This window comes from Saccostrea echinata, unplaced genomic scaffold (genome assembly GCF_033153115.1).
Source record: "Saccostrea echinata isolate AGI-Se365-2 ecotype Australia unplaced genomic scaffold, CSIRO_AGI_Sech_v1 ptg000049l, whole genome shotgun sequence".
NCBI classification, from domain to species: Eukaryota; Metazoa; Mollusca; class Bivalvia; order Ostreida; family Ostreidae; genus Saccostrea; species Saccostrea echinata.
The window spans coordinates 1,025,915-1,038,013 of NW_026889798.1; positions in this window are offsets into that span (position 1 = coordinate 1,025,915).

Genomic DNA, 12,099 nt, shown 5'->3' on the forward strand with positions numbered 1-12,099 from the left:
TAATTTAAAATTCGTTCTTGTACTGTACATGTACGTGAACACCTTTTTGAAAATTTTTACATCACATTGGGCTTGCGTCACCCTACTAGTACTAGTTTTACCATTATTATTTTTAGATGATGCAATCATTACCGGCACATGTATATCAGTAGAAATTTATTCATTTTGTGTTTTAATTGGATTATATTTCGTGAAGTTGACAGGACCTATGATAGTCGGTAAGTACAAGTTTAAGTATAGATTGGGGTAAAATAAACCGAAATGCAAATGGTTAGGTTAAAGTTTAGAAAGGATCAAAGATCATCGGATGCCCCAATAGACGAATTTGACATTCTGAAGAGTTATCTCCCGTTGTCGATATTACATTCAGTCACATGCACAGATCCAGGAATTTTTCCGGGAAGGGGGGTGGGGGGTGGGGTGGGGGGAGGGGTTCCACACCTCAATCAAAAAAATTTCCAGCCCCCAATTTCCTGAGAAGCAAAAAAAAAAAAAAAAAAAAAAAAACTCCTCCCCCCCCCCACTTTTTTCGAAACATAACTTTTTACTTTTGAAAATGTTCTTGAAAGGGTTGTTTCCCCCACCCCTCCCCCACTTTTTGTTGCATGATAGTCAAATAAAGGTAATGTAGTAGTGTACATATAAAATTGGGGTACTGAAAGAAGTTGGAACCCACCCCACCCCACGAAATAGGACATTTGAGTATTTTGAGTTTTGAAAAAAAAATTTTTGGCTTGTCAAGTGACGGGTGGGGGTGGGGAGAGGGGGGTTTGGCTGCTCACTTATTAAGCTTCATATGTATAACTTTTCGTACCAACTTAACAGGGGTCCGTGTTTTCTAGGGGGGGGGGGGTCCAAGGTCACTTTTAGTTGCTTTCGTATATAGATTTCGTATATAGGTTCCGGACCCCCCACCCCCCTCTAGATCCGCGCATGTAAATATTTCATTACCAGTCTGATATTACCTAATAATGTAAATTCTGATAAAGAGATAATTTTTGAAAGATTTGTGTAAAAAATGGGGGTTTTCCACCTATAATTGGAACATCTTGAATTTATTGTCAAAACAACAAATATTATTAATTTAGTGCATAGCTTTTTTGATGAACTTAAAAAAAAATTAGATGCCAAAATTACAACTTGTGCAAATTTTTATCAGTATTTGGGTAGGACTCGGAGAACCCCTTTCCAAATCTTGACCCAATCAACTTTGTCAAAAATCAACCCCCACCCACGATTCACCCATTTTCCTGTCATATTTCGAATAGATTTAACACAAACTTATGAAAAAAAAAATGTATGTAATTATAATATAAATTTTACAAATGTACACCTTTTTGGAAAATTTCTAGACTCATGCGTGGAATTACGTCACACTGCAGGCACTACTTTTACCGTTATCATTATTGTTTTGCACATGGTGTGTGTTTTAAATGGATTTATTATTCTATCAAGTTAACAGTACCTATAACAGGCGGTAAGTACATTATGAATATATTATTTTAAACGTTCAGTATAGAACGGGGTTTGTTTGTTGTTTTACGTCCTTCTCGAGAATTTTTTCTCTCATATGGAGACGCCATCACCTATGGTCGACACTTAGGGCCATTGAACATTGAGGGATCTTTTTTGTGCCAACAACTAGGGACCTCGGTTTATACAGTCTCATCCGAAGAACTGGTCTCCACGTCCCGCAGAGGATTCGAACCCGCGACTTAAGGACCAACTCCTTACTCCACGACTCTAGAGCAGACGTTCTAACCACTGCACCACACGGGCGACTAGAACGGGGTAAAATAATCGGAAATGAAAATGGTTAGGGGCCTATAGGTGGAAAAGGGTCAAAGATCATTGGAATGCCACAATTATACAAATTATACAATGAGGCAAGTCCCTTGGGTCATTCCACTCGATCTTTGGAACCGGAAACAATAAAATAGCTGTCATTAGAGCAAAAGCCCCTAAGTCATCTTTGTATTATAACACACTAAATAGGATATATGGGATCATGACCCCCCAGAGGTCATTCCCAACCCCTAAAACTTCAAATGATCATATACATTGTATCTTGAAAATGGTTGAAAACTCTCCTCTTAACCATATATAATATTGTCCCTTGAGTCATTATTCATTAAATGGTATAAAGGTTATGACCCCTTAAAGTCATCCTCATCCTGAAACTGGAAATGATCACAATATGACCTGCGTCAAAAGTGTGTTAGTGATAATCTGCTTGACATTTTATTCAGGACCCCCTAGGGTCAGTCCATCCTCCTAGAATTAGAACATGAAAATCATTCAGAGACCCATCATTATACTTTGTGTACATGTACATTTTTGTATTATTCACAATTTATTTTATACCAAAACAAGTTATAAATAATTTGTATAAATAAACAAGCCTGGGGCTGGGAAGGGGGAAAAGGGGAAGGAGTTATGTCTGCATGGTCTTAAATGTTGAAAACTCCTAAAATTTGTGAATATTAACCCGGTCGTTTCCCACTTGTCATCATTATTTACTGATCTTCCCAAAACATGCATGTGTCTTTATTTTAAATCGATAGATCATGGACTTTTTAGATCATATGCCTAGCTCTCCCTTGAATCAGGAATGGTGATATAAATAGTTTAAGAATGATTAAGAATAAAAACAGGTCTTGCACATTCTCCTAAAATTGATTAAGCTCTGTATTTGAATTAGCTATACTGGTATAGCTTGGTTTTGCTATTCAAAACACTGATTTACACATTTTTTTTAATTGATGACTTTTTAGGATTTTACACTAATTCATACTGCAGCAAGAATGTTATCCCTCCCAGAAAAAATAAGTTTACTCACTGTCTTGTCTTTGATCTATATCTATAATTACAAAATGACACAGCCAGAAGTCTTTTAACGTGGTTTGTTAATTTGCTCAAGATCAGTATTTTCAGTGGGCAGAAATGAACTTGATCAATTATGCTTGAAAAGTACTCACTGTGAACAATCAACTGACTTGTTGAAGACAGGTAAACATACCCCTTAGGGTAGAATTATCATACAAAGGCCTGTACAAAATTGAAGTCATAATTACATCATCATTATCTTAGTTAAAATAAGAAGAAACACACTAGAGGTGTGATGAAATATTTAGAAACACAAAGAGTTTTATTTCTCATGCAAAATATTCTTTCTTGTGTAAAACAACTGTTCAAATGAAGGGACAAACCTTCTTTTAAGGGGAGATATGAATGAGTGAAAATTTAATGTTATTTCAAATATCCTCTTCTGAAGAACCACTGGGCCAGAAAAGTTTAAAATTATGTGAAACTTCATTACTTAGTGTAGATTCAACTTTGTCCAAATCATGACTTTCAGGGGTAGGGTGCGGCCACAATAGGGGATCAAAGTTTTGTAAACATGGGAATGTACAGTAAAACACGCTTATAACAAAGTGCCTGGGACGGACGATTTTGCTTTGTTATAAGTGTAATTGCTTATATCCATTAAGTTTACAATATATTTTAAAGTCACGGGGAATGAAAATCGCTTTGCTGCAAGTGTCAATTCATTATAGACTTGTTTTGCTATAAGCATGCTCTACTGTATAAGAAAAAAAATCCTTCTAAAGAACCACTAGGCAAGAAAACTTGAATCTTAGTGAAAGTTTCATTACATAATATAGAAACAAATTTGTTCTTTCAAAACTACTCCTCCTACAGGTTTGATGCAACAAGTAGACTATACTAGTCTACATATTGTTTTTGTCAGTTTTCTTCTTCAATCAAATTTTGTCTGAGCCTTAACTAGACAACCCTTTGACATTAAGACTTCAAACTTGAAACATGGAGAGGTGGTATGGAATTGGGGTTGAGGCCACCAAACTTCTTTTTTACCTTGACCTTACAATAAGGATTGGGATTTCAAATTTGTAACATAGAAAAAAGACATTTACAAAAGATGCACTCATCTAAAATTTTGACCTTGACTCCTTTCTTTATTCAAGGTCAAATTGAGAAAAACACCTCCAAACCATAACTTAAGAACCTTTTGACATTTAAACTTCAATCTTGGAACATGGAGAGGTGGTATTGAGAAAGGGTTCATACAAACAAATTTTTTTACCTTGTTTTTATGCCCCGCCATGAATATGGCTGGTGCATAACTGCAGAAAGTGTTTGTCATGTCCGTCTTCCGTCCTTTCATCCTTCCGTCTGTCTTTCCGTCAAGCTTTGCGTTTAGCTCTGTTTAAAGTTCAGTTTCAAAGAAACTGTCAAACATATTTTTATCTTACTTCATATGCTGAAAGATATTGATGAGAGCTATGTAACTGCCTCAACATTTTTTGACCTTGAACTTTCCTTTGACCTTGACCTCACTTTACTTAAATGTCTTTAGCTCAGTTTTAAAGATATCATTTAAGAAAGTGTAATCAAACTTCATATGTTGATACATACTGATGTAAGCTATTCAACTGAATCAACATTTTTTTTCCTTGACCTTTCCTTTGGCCTTGACCTCACTTTTCTTAAATTAGTGTTTAGCTCAGTTTTAAAAATACCATTCAAGGTAGTGTAATTAAACTTCTTAGGTTGATACATACTGATGTAAGCTATTCAACTGCATCAATATTTTTTGACCTTGAAATTTCCTTTGACCTTGACCTCACTTTTCTTAAATTAGAGTTTAGCTGAATTTTAAAGATACCATTCAAGAAAGTGTAATCAAACTTCATATGTTGATACATACTGATGTAAGCTATTCAACTGAATCAGCATTTTTTTTTTACCTTGACCTTTCCTTTGACCTTGACCTCACTTTCGTAAATTAATATTTAGTTCAGTTTTCATGAAATCATTCAAGATATTTAAATCAAACTTCATATGCTGATACATACTAATGAGAACTATTCAACTGCATCAATATTTTTTGACCTTGACCTTTCCTTTAACCTTGTCCTCACTTTTCTTAAATTTGCGCCAAAATTCATAAATGGGAATATACACTTAATTTGATCGCCGAAATATGGCTGAAATATTGCCGCCTAGGCATTAAACAATATCAATCAATCATAATCAATCAAAAAGATGATTAGGCTGTTGTGTAAAATGTTGGAGGAGTTCTGGGAACCAAGGTCTTTTTATATAAAAAAAAACATCATTTTTCGACCCCCATTTGACCCCCAGGGTGAAAATGAAAATTCCGAAACCTTACTGCACATCTACATGACACCACCAACCATCTCCCAAAAGATGATTAGGCTACTGTGTAAAATGTAAGAGGAGTTCAGGGAACCAGGGGCTTTTTGCATAAAAACGTCGTTTTTCGACCCCCATTTGACCCCAGAGTGAAAATGAAAATTCCGAAAGCTTACTGCACATCTACAGGACACCACTAACCATCTCCCAAAAGATGATTAGGCTACTGTGTAAAATGTAAGAGGAGTTCAGGGAACCAGGGGCTTTTTGCATAAAAAACGTCATTTTTCGACACCCATTTGACCCCCAGGGTGAAAATGAAAATTCCGAAACATTACTGCACACCTACAGGACACCACCAACCACCTCCCAAAAGATGATTAGGCTACTGTGTAAAATGTAAGAGGAGTTTAAGGAACCAGGGGCTTTTTGCATAAAAAACGTCATTTTTTGACCCCCAGGGTAAAAATAAAAATTCCGAAACCTTACTGCACATCTACAGGACACCACTTACCATCTCCCAAAAGATGATCAGACTACTGTGTAAAATGTAAGAGGAGTTCAGGGAACCAGGGGTTTTTTGAATAAAAAACGTCGTTTTTCGACCCCCATTTGACCCCAGAGTGTAAATGGAAATTCCGAAACCTTACTGCACATCTACAGGACACCACCAACCATCTCCCAAAAGATGATCAGACTACTGTGTAAAATGTAAGAGGAGTTCAGGGAACCAGGGGTTTTTTGAATAAAAAACGTCGTTTTTCGACCCCCATTTGACCCCAGAGTGAAAATGAAAATTCTGAAACCTTACTGCACATCTACAGGACACCACCAACCATCTCCCAAAAGATGATTAGGCTACTGTGTAAAATGTAAGAGGAGTTTGAGAAAGAAGAGTGTGACAGACAGACGGACGGACGGACGGACAGACATGAGTAACAACAATATACCCGAACTTTCTTTAGAAAGTGCGTGTATAATAACTAGATGCTGTCATAAGACAGTAAAACCCGCACTAAGGTGTTTACCTCTAAATGCACTCTCCTTCAAATTCTGGTAACCAGGGAAGAAGCACCATTTACATATGTTAATCAAGCATAAAATGCTCAGGTGAACATGCAGCCTATGTGAGCCTCTTATGTAACTATTTCATACAAGATCTGTGTAAAAAAGGGGTGGTTATTTTTTGGCCCGTAATTGGAACTTGTTTAATTTATTGTCAAAACAACAAATATTATTATTTTAGTGCATGTACCTTTTTTGGTGAACTTAAAAAAATTAGAAGGCAAAATCAGCCAAAATGACAACTTGTGCAATTTTTTTTATCAGTATTTAGGTAGGACTCGGAGAACCTTTTCCCTTGACCCGATCAACTTTGTTAAAAATCAACCCCCACCCATGATTCACCTGTTTTCCTGTCATATTTGGAATAGATAACACAAACTTATGTAAAAATAAAACATTGTATGTAATTATAATATAAATTTTACAAATGTACACCTTTTTGAAAAATTTTTTGATTCTCGCATGGCGTTGGAATTAAGTCACTACGAGCACTACTTTTACCGTTATCATTATTGGATTGCACATGGTGTATATACATCATTATTACCAGTGGGGATATTAATTGTGTGTGTTTTAAATGGATTTATTATTCTATAAAGTTAACTGTACCTATAACAGGCGGTAAGTACATGAAGTACATTATGAATATATTATTTTAAAAGTTTAATATAGAACGGGGTAAAATAATCAGAAATGAAAATGGTTAGGGGCCTATAGTTGGAAAAGGATCAAAGATCATTGGAATTCCACATGCACATTATACATTGAGGCAAGTCCCTGGGGTCACTCCCACTCTTTGGAACTGGAAACAATAAAATTGCTTTCATTAAAGCAAAAGCCCCCAGGTCATCTTTGTATTATGAACACTAAATAGCATATATGGGGTCATGACCCCAGGGGACCTTTCCCAACCCTTAAAACTTCAATTATCATATATCTTGAAAATGGTTGAAAAGTTCTCCCCTTTACCATATATAATGTTTTCCCTTGAGTCATTATGCATTAAATGTATTAAAGCTATGATGTGCCCCTGAAGTCATCCTCGCCCTGAAACTTGAAAGGATCAAAATGTGACCTGCGTCAAAAGTGTGTCATTGATAATCTGCTTGACATTTTATTTATGACCCCCTAGGGTCAGCTCACCCTCCTAGAATTAGAAAATGAAAATTATAATATTTCATTTTTGTATTATTCACAATTTGTTTTATATAAAAAAGAATTATAAATAATTTGTATACATAAATGACCCAGGGCGGGGATTGGATAAAAGGGAAGGGAGTTATGTCTGCATGGTCTTAAATGTTGAAAACTCCTAAAATTTGTAAATATTAACTCGGCCTTTCCCACTTACAGATCTTCTCACAACATACATGTTTATTAAATCAAAAGATCATGAACTTTCTGGTCATAAGCCTACATAATGTAGCTCTCCTTTGAATCGGGAATGGTGATATAAATATTTTAAGAGTCCTCTATACACTGCACACTAAGGAGTTCTGATTATGTGGTATTCTTATGCAGATATAGTAATCTACCCTTTTATCTAGAGTAACATAAATTGAAATGTACAATTTATTGCTGAATTTGTGATCATATCAAGCATTCATAACATTTTAGTAGGCCAAGATGAATAGATTGAACACTTCATTTGCAGGTATTTTTCCCACTTAAGTAAACAACTGTGATTTCCGATCATCAGTACTTTATTGTCTTCGAACATGTTTCCTGGGGGTAAATGCAAGGTAAATGAAAATGCAATTGAAAGGCTCAATATGTACACTTTTTCACACTACATTTTTCTCAATGCCCAAAAATCTTTTCCTTTAGTGTATAAAGGGTCCTTAAGAATGATAAAGAATTAAAACAGGCCTTGGACAATCTCTTAAAATTGATTGAGCTCTATAGTTGAATTAGCTATACTGGTATAGCTTGATTTTGCTATTCAAAACACTTTGAATTAGATATTTAATCATACTTTTTTAAATGTATACTTTTATCAATATGGATAAAAGTTACACTATGTCGACATGGGTATAAATTTTAAATGTACAGCTTTAATAAAGTTTTCTTAAAACATGAAAGAAAATTGTTTTTCAAATATTGTGTCTCCTGAGCATTTGCTTTCACTAGCTTATAAAGTTTTGCGTGGGGCTATATACCTGGGGTAATCTCTCTCTCTCTCTCTCTCTCTCTCTCTCTCTCTCTCTCTCTCTCTCGTCTAACATCTACTTGGGCCAAATTGAAAATGGAATTATGAGACAAGTTTTCTTTTAAATTGATGACTTTTTAGGATTTTACACTAATTCATACTGCAGCGAGAATGATATCCCTCCCAGAAATGTAAAAAAAAAAAGTTAATCAATATATTGTCTTTGATCTATATCTATAATTACAAAAGTCTTTTATCATGGTTTGTTACAAATTTCACATGGAACTCCTATTGCTCAAAATCAGTATTTTTAGCAGGCAAAAATAAACTCGATCATTTACGCTTGAAAAGTACTCACTGAGAACAATAATCTGACTTGTTGAAGACAGGTAAACATACCCCTCAGGGTATCATTTTTTACGAACTGAGCATGTCCGTAAAGATCAATGATTGTTAGCACTTTGAATGCGTTTACATACAAATAAATGTGTCTAGACAACCCGATGTAAACAAAGATTGTTCCCGTGATAAAGATTCATTAAATTATAATATGGTTGATCATTTACCTTTATATGTCATATGCCCTCCATTTATTCCTGTTTTTTTAAATACACATTGGTAGGTATCATTATTGTCGCGCACCAAGTGCTCGTCTTGATTTTATCGGAAACAAGAGAGCCAACTCAAACCATCATGATTTAATTGCATGAAAAAGTTTAAATTCGAAGCAAATGAAACAAAACAAAGGGTCAAAGACTTAAAATTATATAAATCTTCAATAAAATTTAAGAATACTAAAAGTGAAAAACAGTGTTTTTTTTTTTCATTTTAAAAATATGCATGCAAGTCACAGTGAAATAAAAAAATCCGTTTTAAAAACCATGCATGTAGACTACGCAAGTCAATTTTGATTTAGCACGTTATAAATTCCCACTTTATGAATTCTATTCTAATCTAATTCAATAGCCTCCAGGGAATGAGCTGAATGGCAATAAGCATTCCTCTCATAATTACATACGATATTGAAAATTAATGGGAGGCGTTTTTTTACTTCTGTGAAATTTTACACGTTTAAATTTTACGGATTTATAAAACTCGTAATAATTAGTAAATATTAGCAGCACGTAAAAAAAATACCCGTTTTACGGTATCATACATAGGCCTGTACAACATTGAACAGTCAAGATTAAATCATCATTATCTTAGTTAAAATAACAAGAAACATAGAGAGATGTGATGATATTTAGAAATTAACACAAAGGGTTTCATTTCTCATGTAAAATATTCTTTCTTGTGTAAAACAGTTGTTCAAATGAAAGGTCAAGCCTTCTTTTAAGGGGAGATAAGAATGAGTAAAAATTTAATGGTATTTCAAAAATCTTCTTCTCAAGCACCACCAGGCCAGAAAAATTTAAAGTTACGTGAAACTTCATTACTATTCAGTGTAGATTCAACTTTGTCCAAATCATGACCTCAGGGTACGGTGGGGCAAAAATAGGGGATCAAAGTTTTGTGAACATGGGAGTGTACAGTAAAATACCCTTATAACTAAGTGCCTCGGACGGACGATTTTGCTTCGTTCTAAGTGTAATTGCTTATATCCATTGAGTTTACAATAAATCTTAAAGTCATGGGGAATGAAAATCACTTCGCTGTAAGCATCAATTCAATAAAAGCGTGTTCGCTATAAGCATGCTTTATTGTATATGGAAAAAGTCTTCAAAAATTTTCTTCTCAAGAACCACGGGACAAGAAAAGTTGAATCTTATGTGAAAGTTTCCTTACATAATTTAGAAACAAATTTGTTCTTTCAAAACTCTACTCCTACAGTTTTGATGCAACAAGTAGACTATACTAGTCTACATATTGCTTTTGTCTTCAATCAGATTTTGTCCAAACCGTGACTTGACAACCCTTTGACATTAAGAATTCAAACTTGGATCATGGAGAGGTGGTATGAAGGTTAAGTTAAGGCCACCAAACTGTTTTGACCTTGACCTTTTGATAAGGTCAAGGTCAATCTTTGCATCAAAATATAGTCAAGGCTATAACCTATGAACCCTTTGACATTAGGATTTCAAACTTGTAACAGAAGACGTTTATACAAGATGCACTGCACCAAAATTTTGATCTTGACTCCTTTCTTCATTCAAGGTCAAATTGAGAAAAACACCTCCAAACTATGACTTCAGCACCCTTTGACATTAAAACTTCAATCTTGAAACATGGAGAAGTGGTTCGGAGAAAGGGTGCATGTTAAAAAAACATTTTTTTTTTACCTTGATCCATTTATAAGTTCAATCTTCTACATGAAAATATAATTCAGGGCATAATCTGAGAACCCTTTGACATTATGAATTCACATTTGGAACATGGATAGAAGACACTGACTCAAGATTTGCTGCATCAATTTTTTTTACATTGACCCTTTCTTCATTCAAGGTCAAATTAAGAAAAAAGACAACCAGACCATCACTCATGAAATCTTTGACATCAGGACTTTAAATGTCATTGTTCGCCCCTAATTTGACCCCCAGGGTGAACATGACAATTCGAAAACATTATTGCACATCTACAGGACACCACCAATCATCTTCCAAAAGATGATTAGGCTACTGCGTAAAATGTAAGAGGAGTTCTGGGAACCAGGGTCTTTTTGTATAGCAAACATCAGATTGAAGCAAGACGATCCCTCAACGATTTCTCAATAGTTCAAATTTATACAGTATTTAATAAAAATACAAATGATTGTCTGATGCCATTTCAGGCTTTTTGCCTAATAGTATTAGGTTATCCCATGTAAGCGCACCTTAATTCGTATGATACATTTTGAGTACGATAATAGACCAAAGTGTGATGTGAATAGGACCTTAACCTTATTTACACATCTGCCATCACGATAAGGAAATTGACTGATCAAGTGGAAATGTATAATTGCTTATCTATAAAATTAAAGTAACGCGGGGAAGGACTTTCCATCAGGGACAGATACCTCATCATACAGGATTGTCTATTTTATATCAAAATACACTTTTCATATTAAATTTTCGATTAACATATGTATATTTTTTTTAAACTTTTCTAGCATTCATAGCATTTAACATTTTTAATTATAAAAAAAACAAAACAAAAAGAAAAACAAACAAACAAACAAACAAAAACAAAACAAAACCAAACCAAAAAAAAAAAAAAAAAAAACAACAAAAAAAACTAGATTCTGTCATGAGACAGTAATACCTGCACTAAGGTGTGTGCCTCTAAATGCACACTCCTTCATATTGGGCTTACCAAGGAAAAAATCAAAATAATTCTATAATTTACACAGTACATGTATTCATCACTTCGAGCATAAAATGACCTATGAGCCTCTTGTAGGTATTTCCTTTACTTAATTCATTGCCAGTCTGAAATAATAACAGAATTTAATTAATGATGTAAATTAGGTTTCGATAAAAGGGGGGATATAAATTTTTGGCCCATAATTGGAACATTTTAAATTTATTTTCTAAACAACAAATAAAATTATTTTAGTACAAAGCATTTTTGATGAATGTATGAAAATGTGCAAACTTTTTTTTAGTATTTGATTAGGCAAAAACCTCCTTGAAAAGCCATACGCAATCAATTTTGTCACCCCCCTCCAACACACACACCCACACACATACACACACACACCCTCACACACACCCTCACACACACACACACAC